Source organism: Sorex fumeus, unplaced genomic scaffold (genome assembly GCF_029834395.1).
Source record: "Sorex fumeus unplaced genomic scaffold, SorFum_2.1 ptg000054l, whole genome shotgun sequence".
NCBI lineage: Eukaryota > Metazoa > Chordata > Mammalia > Eulipotyphla > Soricidae > Sorex > Sorex fumeus.
The window spans coordinates 45,409,108-45,419,586 of NW_026606111.1; the positions used below are offsets into that span (position 1 = coordinate 45,409,108).

Here is a 10,479-nt window from a genome sequence, read left to right on the forward strand (position 1 = left end):
CAAATCTCACCATAGGGACGTTTCTGGTGCCTGCTCGAGCAAATCAGTGGACAATGGGAGGACAGTACTACAGTGCTCTGGTTAATTCAAACGTTGTTTATGTAAAATATGAAAGAATCAAATAAATATTCTATAAAGCTGATTACACCTATTAAATTAATATAACTTTAAATAGTGTTTAGAAATTAAGTTGAAGAATTTGAAGGCTATAGAAAGATATTGACAATATATCAAGAAACACATGGATTTTTGAGGAGCAAGAACACGTAGCTGTTGTCCTTTCTTAAGGTTATTATTTTTGGCATTTATAGAATATGCTTTCCCTGAGTTTTTGTTAATAGCTTCCGTTTTTTAGAAAGCATCATAATAAATTATATTTTTAAAAAAAATTTAAAAATGTTCTATTAGTGAGTGGATTCTGTATGTTTGGAACGTGGGAAGTATTTTCCTATGTAATTTACATTAAACATGATATTTACAACAGAAATACCATCTGCAGTACCATTCACAATAGCCAGAAGAAACTATGGTATACCTACACAATTGAATACTACACAGTTGGCAGGAAACTGACATCATGAAATTTGCTTATAAATGGATGAACAGGGAAGAATATCATGCTCAATGAAATCAGTCAGAAGGAAAGGGGTATACTGATTGGACTACACCATTTTTTGGATATAAAAAACCAGAAAATGAGACTAATACCCAAGGATAGCAGAAACACAGGCCAGGAGAATTGGTCAATGGTTGGACGCTTGCCACAAGTGCTGAAGGCGAGCATTTGGAATAAAGAAGGGACCACTCTGACAATGATAGTTGGAAGTGATTACTCTGGGTGAGAACTGAGTCCTGAAAGTAGGTAAAGGAATAAATGTGAGAACCTCTCACTCTCTGTATTACAATCCACAATGCCCAAAGGATGTGTGTGTGTGAGAGAGAGAGAGAGAAAGAGAAAGAGAGAGAGAGAGAGAGAGAGAGAGAGAGAGAGAGAGAGAGAGAGAGAGAGAGAGGTGCCTGCCATAGTGTAGAGACAGCAGGCTGTCAGGTGGGGTTTGGGGTTGGGAGAGGGAGTGGTGGGAGAGAAACTGGGGACATTAGCAATGGAACTATATACTAGTGGAGGTTAGGTGTTAAAATATCCTATGATTGAAACTGAATCATGAAAAGGTTTGTAATATGTATCTCCTGCAGATTCAATACAAAAACATGATATTTAGATTCTACCATCATGACTAACCTATGAATTTGCTGAAATTTATTTTTATCACCTTGGCTGGGCTCATTGCATGGATGTCTGTGTGGTAAAACTTTTTCATTTTATGCGGACTGAAGAGACAAAAATCATAGGGTTGGGACTTCTGGTGGAAGGAGAGAAGAGCACAAAACACCCTGTTGACCACACCTCAGCAGGGTCACCTAAGTTGCGTGATGACAGACCTCCTTCACTGATTTCTTCTGTTGTAATGTGGAAAACTGAAAAGACTTTGCAGGCTGACAAGAGGTTGTCTCCTCCAGTTCTCACTATTTTCTTTTCGATTAGAATTGTTTAAAGATTATTTGAAAACTTTGGAGCTTAATGATTTGTTCTCATATATTTCCCCTAAATTGTGTCAGTGGGCATTGATCCAGGAAGGCCAGCATGAAAAAGTTGAGGTGTATGTCTTAACCACCAATGCCAACACTACTGTAAGTATGGAATCCAAAGTACAATAGTAAAAATTCAAAATGTGTTTGTCAAGGAAATCGGTGGGAATGCAGGAAGAAATGGGTAATTTGTTGGTGGAGGGATAAAGACACTGGTGGTGTGATTAGAATTGGAATATTGTATGACAAATCTCCAATATAAATGACTTTGAAAATCAAAATTGCCTAAATTTAAAAAAAAGGAGAAGTCAACTTATGTCTATATTTCAAGAAGACTTGCCTTGGCAAATTTTGGCAGAGAGACCATAGTTGGTAGAGAGAGGGAGAAAGAAAGGGAGAGTTGACAGTTGGGAAGAGAAGCCTGGATATCATGGAAGAGATGAAAGCTGATCTTAGAAGATTTGGAGCCATCAGAGTTTAGAGAGTTAAATGGTGAGAACATTGCAGTTTAGATACTTAAATAGTGAGATTGGTTTCAGTCATCAGCACTGTATACATAGAAAGACTTCAAAGACCTCACAGATATTCAGGCTATAATAACTATCAAGGGAAGCGTTTTTTTCCTGAAGCAATATGTAAGGATAATATATTGCCAGGAAGAATGATAAGAAGTGGTTCTCTTTTTCACAGATTAATACATTAGAGATGAAAACTTTTATACAAAGGAATCTATCATCTTGTCCTGTTGCTCTGTTTTCTTGTCATCATTCCATTCTCCCCCATGACCCTACCTAATCAGGGCTCTCGACATTTCTCAGCAGTGTCACCACATAGCCTCAGAGCATGTGTTAACTGCCGGTAGCTCACAGTTCTCATGTTTGCCCCCCATCCAAGCCAGAGCCATCCTTCTGAAACCAAGGATATTTGCTGAAGGCCCGTTCTTTCTTGAAGTGGCAGTCAGGGTTTACCTCTTCTTAATCATTTTGATTACAAATTTAGATGTATGTCACTATACTAGTGACAGGGATTTTCCAAACTATGGAAAGCATAAACATTTCCATTTCCCCCACGAATTTTGGGCTAGTTATTTTCTATCCACTGCTAATAATTTGTGATAATTAGGAAACAGAACTGAAGTAAAAACAGGGACATTTGTCAATTTGGTGCCATGACTAATCAGTCTTAGTATAAGTATATATTTCTAGAAAAAAAAATGCAGAAGAAAATGAGTTGGTTGCTAGCAAAGAATGCCAAACCTCTGCCAAAAATTCTTTGAAAATAAAAATTCTGACTATGGACTGAACATGATTACAATTTAATGCCTCTTTTGCAGACCCCAACACCCAAAAGGAGAGAGAGAACAAAAGGGAATGCCCTGCCACAGAGGCAGGGTGGGATGGGGGTGATCTGTGTGGGAGGGATACTGGAATACATGGTGGTGGAAAATGGGCACTGGCGGAAGAATGGGCATGTGATCATTGTATAATCAAAACCCAAGCACAAAAATTTGTAAATGTACAACTGTACATCATGGTGTTTCACTAATAAAAATTTTAAAAAAATAAAATAAAATAAAAATTGTTTCGTCAGCCAGAGATCAGCAGATGGGAACCTGAGTGAAGGCAAAAGATTAAATTGGTTGACTTTTATTTTTCCTTGAGTATATTAATTTGATTTTGGAGTCAATTTATATGAGAGTTCATCAAGACACAGAAATTTTTAGCGCTTCTCTTGTTTAAAAGTATAGTGATACCCCATATCTCTATCTAACATTCTTTTTATTTCTGATAGTTTGACACAAAAGATACGTCATAATCATAGATAAATGTAAATTATTTAAATACTTTTTTGATTATTTAAAATTACCTTATAGAATTACATTATAGAATTTCATAAATTTTAAGATTATGCAGAATCAACTAGCATGTATCATATTACACTCACTACTGAAAGGCCTACTCTGTCATTCACCATTGTTCAGTTTTTCCACTTTGATAACACCTTTCCATCTGTTAAGTAAATAGTCTCATAGTTCTAAAGTTTGTTTTTATTGCTTTGAAAAGATCAAAATTATGTAATTTTCAACATTGGATGAAACTAGAGGATATCATGCATGTAAAGTTAGCCTTAAGGAAAGGAGCAGATACAGAGAGATCTTTCTCATATGTGGGATGTAAAGACACACAGCCAGGTAGCAACAAAGGTTCAAGAGCAATGCAAGGGGAGAACTGATCCACACAATTAGGTCAGGGGATTAGGAGGGAGGGATTCTGGGGGATTGGGTGAGAGGGAGGGTTTGTTCTTTGAGAGAATGCGGAGTGTCATGTTGGAATTATGTGTATGAGAAACCATTGTTAATTGAATTATAAATCATAGAATATAAATAATGTTTTAGACATTTGTCTGTCTCATTTAATTCTTTTAATTTGTTTTCTCCATATTCCACATATGCCTGAATTTGTAGGATGCCTATCTTTCTCTGCCAGGTTTTTGTCACTAAACATAATTTCCTCATGTTATACATTTTATATACAAATAATAAGAAGAGTTCACTTCATACAACTGAGTAGTATTCCATTGCTTTTCCACCTTTCATTTTCAAAATTTGTGGTTTAAAAGATACAAATATTGGTTTTAATAATGCTCTGGGGTTTTAAAAGTTTTAGTTTAGTGAAACAAAATATATTTTATTGAAAAGCCCTTAGAAACTTGTGAAACAGTTGTAGGGTGGAATGGAATATATGTTCAAGCGAGAACAGTCATTTAACAAAACAAGCAAAGAGAGACATAGAGAAAGGAAGCACGGTATTTCTTCAAGGGAGAACACAAGCTTGAGGAACAAGCCCACTCTGGTAGTTTAGGAATAAGAACTTGGATTGGTATGAACTTCACTTGTGCACTTTAGGGGAGAATCTGAGTGAAACTATTATAAGTACGTTCAGGATCATGATACACTGGAGTCTGCACTTGGAGTGAGGAGGGTAGAGAGTTCTTTGGGGAGATCCGAACTATAGAGAACAGTAATAGTATAACACGAATGATAGTATCTTACCGTGGGATTCCAAAAAAATCTTTAACAGTGGCGTCAGAAATGATAACATTCTTAGGTATTTGGGTTTCCTGTGGAAACAACGGGAAAGCTGAGTTTATGCTCTGGATGCCTCCGCCTGAAACAAGGTCAACAAGTCATGAATGAAAAATTTCAAGTTAGATGGATCAAGGATACTGATCCCAGTGGAAGGCTAGCTTTTGGGTGGAAAATTTCTACTGCTGGCCTGATGTAGGTTCTGATCCTGGGATACGTAACAGAAAGGAGGTAGTGACAGGTATCCTCAGAAGTGAAGCCTCTGAGACAGAATTCATTCAAGCCAACTTATGGGTTATCAATGTTTGCTCATGGCTGCTACCATTATAACATGCCATTCAATGGTTTTGTGGTTTCAATTTACTGTGTCAATGTAAAGATGAAGTTTCCAAATGGAAGGTAAAAATCTGAGGCCCTCAAGATGATCAATTATGGGGAGGGGGGAGCTGGAGCTATAGTACAGCAGGTAGGGCATTTGCCTTGCACACGGCCTACCCAGGTTAGATTCCCAGCATCCTGTATGGTCCCCCCAAGCACCGTGAGGAGTAATTCCTGAGTGCAGAGCCAGGAGTAACCACGGTGCATCGCCACGTGTGACCCAAAAACGCAAAGAATGATGATCTGGGATTGATCCTTAGCATTGCAAACGGCATTATTTTTTAATTTTTAATTTTTTTCTTTCTTTCTTGCTTGCTTGCTTTATTGTTTTTTGGGTCACACCTGGCTATGTATAGGGGTTATTTTTTATTTTTAAAAAAACTTATAATTTTTCCTTTTTACCTGTGGTTTAAAAGTAAATCTAAAATATTTTAAAGTAAATATATGTGAAGAAGAATAAAATTCACGGGAACTATTTAGTGTTGTTAATGATACAGGAGTCAGAATTTTGAGGTTAATTGTATGGGTATTGTATAAATAATTTTTCCCCATTACATGGGCTGTCTTTCGATCATGGTCACCATTTTTTCTGAGTTGCAGAAACTTCTTAGTTTAATGTAGTCTCATTTGTTTATCTTCACTTCCTCTTCCTTGGTCAGTTGTGTTTCATTCTAGAAGTTTCCCTCAGCTTTAATGTCATGAAGGGATCTTCCCACATTTTCCTCCATATATCTTAAGAATTCAGGTATGATAGTGAGGTCTTTAATACATTTGATCTGACTTTGTGCCTGGCACTATAAAGCGGTCTGAGTTCATTTTTTTGCATATTGCTGTCCAGTTTTCCCAGCACCAGTTGCTGAAAATACTTACTAGCTCAACTTCATACTTCTTGAGCCTTTAAGAAAGATTAGGTAATAATAATCTGAGGGCCAGCGTCAGGATATTTGACTATATTCCATTGATCTGAGGCCTGTCTTTATCTGAATATCATGGTATTTTGATTACTAAAACTTTGTAGTAGGGTTTGAAGTTGGGGAAGGTGTTCCCTTCTTCTTTTAACCAAAGATTGCTTTAGCTCTTCATGGGAGTTTATGGTTTTGTATGAGTTTTAAGAGTGTTTAATCTATTTCTTTGAAAAATGTTATGGGTATCCTTATAGAAAGTGCATTAAATCTTTATAGAGCTTTGGGGTGTATTGCCATTTTGACAGTGTTAAACCTCTCAATCCATAAGCATGGGATGTGATTCCACTTCCTCATATACTCTCTTATTTCGTGAAGTAGTGTTTTGAAGGTTTTTTTTTTTTTGGTATAGTTCCTTAACCATTTTAGTTGATTCTATTATACTCTATTTTCTGAGGTATTATTTTGAATGGGATTGTTTTTCTCTATCTCTTTTTTCTCTTTCATTATTAATATATGGGAAAGCCATGTAGTACCAGATATTGATTTTGTAATATGCTACTTTACTAAACAAATCTATTGTTCCCAGGAGCTTTTTTGTAGATTCTTTGGGATTTTATAAGTATAGTATCATGTCATCTCCAAATAGTAAAAGCTTGTGTTCTTCCTTTTTTATATGGGTGCCCTTGATATCTTTTTTTTTACCGAAATCTTATGGCAAGTACTTTAAGTACTATGTTGAATAGGAGTGGTGAGAGTGGGTAGCTTGTTTTGTGCCTGATTGTATTCTGGGATTCTAGTTCATTGATTTCTGCTCCAAGACTTTGGTTTTTCCCCCTTGAGAATAATGCTTGCTGTGGGTTTGTGGTAATTTGCTTTGACTAGATTGAGGAAAGTACTTTCAACTCCAATTTTGTTGCGAGTTTTTCATCATGAATGGGTGCTGGATCTTATCAAATGCTTTATCTACATCTATTGATATGATCATATGACTTTTATCTTTATTTTATTGAGATGGTGTATTCTGTTGATTGACTAGAGAATGTTAAGCCATCCTTGCATCCCCAAGCTAAACCTACTTGGTCATAGTGTGTGATCTTTTGTTGAGTTTCTGGATTCTCTTTGCTGGTATTTTCTTGAAAATCTTTGTATCTGTATTCATCAAGGAAATAGGTCTGTAATTTTCTATTTTTGTGGTGTCTCTATCGATTTGAGTATTAGGGTGATCATTGCCTCATAGAAGCTATTTGGGAGTATTTCTGTTTCTTCAATTTCCTGGAAAATCTTAAAAATGTTGGAAGCAGTTCCATTTTAAAGGTTTGAAACAGTTCACTATTGAATCCATCTGGGCCATGGATTCTGTTTGCAGGGATACTTTTGACCATCATTTCAAATTCCTTGGTAGTGATAGGTTCAAGTATTCCAAATCATCTTGGAATCCAATAATTTATCAATTTTTTCAAGATTCTCTCATTTCCTGCTGCAAAGATTCTCAAAATAATCTCTGATGATCCTATGGATTTCTGTACTTTCTATTAGGACACCCCACTTTGCATTTCTGATTAGATTTATTAGAATTCTTTCTCTTTGTTTCTTTGAGAGGCTTCTCATGGTTTATTGATCTTATTTATTTTCTCAATGAATCAGCTTTTTCTTTTATTGGTCTTTTGGATTCTATTTTGGGATTCTAGCTCATTGATGTCTGGTACATGTTTTATTATTTCCTCCCTCCAGCCTAGTTTGGACTACTTTTGTTGGTCATTTTCCAAAATCTTGAGCTCTAATTTATTCATGTAGGCCCTTTCTTTCTTCCTGATGAATTCTGGCAGAGCTATAATCTTTCCTCTTAACACTGCTTTTTCTGTGTCCCACAAGTTATGGTAGCTTGTGTCCTCATTCTCATTTGTTTCTGGAAACTTTTTATTTCCTCTTTGATATCTTCTCTAAGCCAATGGTTGTTCATTACTTCCCTTAAAGAAAATATTTCCTTGCTGAGCTTCAGTCTGTTTGATCTATGGAGACGTGACAAAAAAGTGTTGAAATCTCCTTCTAGTATTGTGTTGCTATCAATGTTTTTCTATAAGTCAATTAGAAGTTGTTTTTAAGTATTTTGCTGGTCTGTCATTAGGATCATATACATTGAGGAGGGTGAGTTCTTTCTGATGTACATATCCCATGACCACAAAGAAATGACTTTCACTGTCTCTGATAACCTTTAGCCTGAAGTCCATGTGGTCTGATATTAGTATGGCCACTCCAGCTTTGTGGAGGTGATATTTTCTTGAAAACTTGTTTCCCAGACTTTTACCTTTAGCCCATGGGTGCTTTGATTGTTCAGATGTGTTTCCTGCAGGCAGCAGAATGAATGTTGGTTTCAGTTTTCTAATTCATCTTCCCATTCTTTGCCTCTGAATTGGCACATTTAGTCCATTGACATTGAGAGAGATTTTTGTGATTGGGATTTGTGCTCTCTTTATGTAGAATTTTTGTACTTGTTGGGATTGTCTTAGCTTAAAGTAGACCTGTTCATTCTTCTTGCAACAAAAATATGGAATGCTTTACAAGTTTGCATATCATCTCTGTGCAAGGACCATGCTCATCATTTTATCATTTCAATTTTAGTATATGTGTTAAACTTAGTAGGAGTTAATTTTTCCATATTTTTCTCTTCTTATTACTTTGAGAGTTGTCCTTCCTCACTCCTATGGCAGACAATGATTCCTAATCAAGGAATGTATTTCAAAGCAGCATGAATAAATAGATTTAGAAATTTAATGTCCCAGAAAGAAAAATATGGTTTTTACCATATTATCTTTTACCATACCCTAGGCATCAGTTTTACAAAATAATTCTTTTGGAAGATGGGATATGAGTTTGTTTAATGTCGTTCCCTGAAACCTTCATTAAGACCATTAAACTGGAGCCTTTTGCTTTTCTCGCCTCAGTCTCGTGTACATCTCCAGAAAAGGTGGATGGTGTTGTCTGCACTTTGACCACCTTGAATGTATGTAGGATTTTTCTCCTGAAGGATGAGGTGAGAAGCATATTGATGATTTCATTCCACCTTATTACAAGTTCAACTTGAACGGAAGGTGAGAATCATGTGGCTCCTATAAATGACAGAACAAAGGGTCTCAGTGAAGTTTAATGGCCAACTCATATTAACAACATAGATGACTCAAAGTAACCTGTGTGCATCTTTGTGTATAGTGAGTTTCATATCTACTGATAGTGATTCTCAGTCATGACACATGGGAAAAACAGATCTGTAATTAAAAATTTAGTTCTCTGAGCAGAGTGGGCTCTCTGACGTGATTGAACAAGTTTGTAGTAATTTATTACTAAGCACATAAGTATTTTCAATGATGCGTACTTTTCGATCTAAAATTAATTCCAAATATGTCTAAAACAACAGTCTCCTGACCTCGCACCTGGCTTTCCTCACTGGGGCCCCTTGGAGATGGCGGGGTGAGATTCCCTCACCGCCCTGAGCATAGACCCGGCAGCTGAAGACCTCTGCAACCAGCCATAGGTACGCTTAGAGACCACTCTTCCCAAGCTTGAAGGAGCCTCATGCATGAAGGAACTGGAAGAGGAACCCAAATGTGCGGAACCAGGGCATGAGATCTCCATGGCTGCTCAGATCAAGAATGTGCCCGCTCCTTCCAGATCCCCCATCTTCTAGTAATTAAGTGTTACAACCACGAACTACCCCTGGATCCATGTAATTCCCTCAATAGCCAACATCCAGAGACTGGATCTTATTTAGAAGACAGCAACTCTGATTGTCCAGTTCTCACTCTCAGAGAACCTGGTAGGCTTCTGCGAGTATCTTGCCCGCATGGTGGAGTCTTTGTTTCTGGTCAGTTTCTTTTGAGGTACAGAAGCTGCTTAATTTAAGATAGTTCCCTTTGTTTATCTCTGCTTCCAGTTGCTTGGCAAGTGGCGTGTTATATTTGAAGATACCTTTAGCTTCAATGTTGTGGAGGGATTTGCCAACCTTGTCATCACTGTACCTGAGGGATTCTGGTGTGATGTTGAGAACATTGACCTATTTTTATCTGACTTTTGTGCATGGTGTTAGGTAGAGGTCTGAGCTATTTTTTTTTTGCATGCAGCTGTACACTTTTTTCTGCACCGTTTGTTTAGAAGGACTCTCTTAAACCACTTCACGTTTCTTGCTCCCTTATCAAAGATTAGATGATTATATATTTGAGGGTGTGTGTCAGTATATTCAATCCTTTTCCATTGGTCTGCAGCTGAGCCTTTGTTTCAGTCCCATGCTGTTCTCATTATTATCGTTTGCAGTAGAGTTTGAGGTTGGGGAAGGTGATGCCTCCATCGTCTTTCCCCCAAGAATTGCTTTAGCTATTCGTGTGCGTTTATTGTTCCATGTGAATTTCAGGAGTGCTTGATCAATTTCTTTGAAGAATGTCATGGGTATCTTTATAGGGATCAAGTTGAATTTTTACAATGCTTCTGGGAGAATTGCCATTTTGACAATGTTAATTCTCCCATTCCATAAGT

At 37.0% G+C, this 10,479-nt stretch overlaps 1 pseudogene; it reads right to left on the reverse strand.

The window, feature by feature from the left end:
- Window positions 1-8,494: 8,494 nt before the first annotated feature.
- Window positions 8,495-8,588, reverse strand: LOC130033810 (uncharacterized; annotated as a pseudogene).
- Between the last annotated feature and the right edge of the window lie 1,891 nt (window positions 8,589-10,479).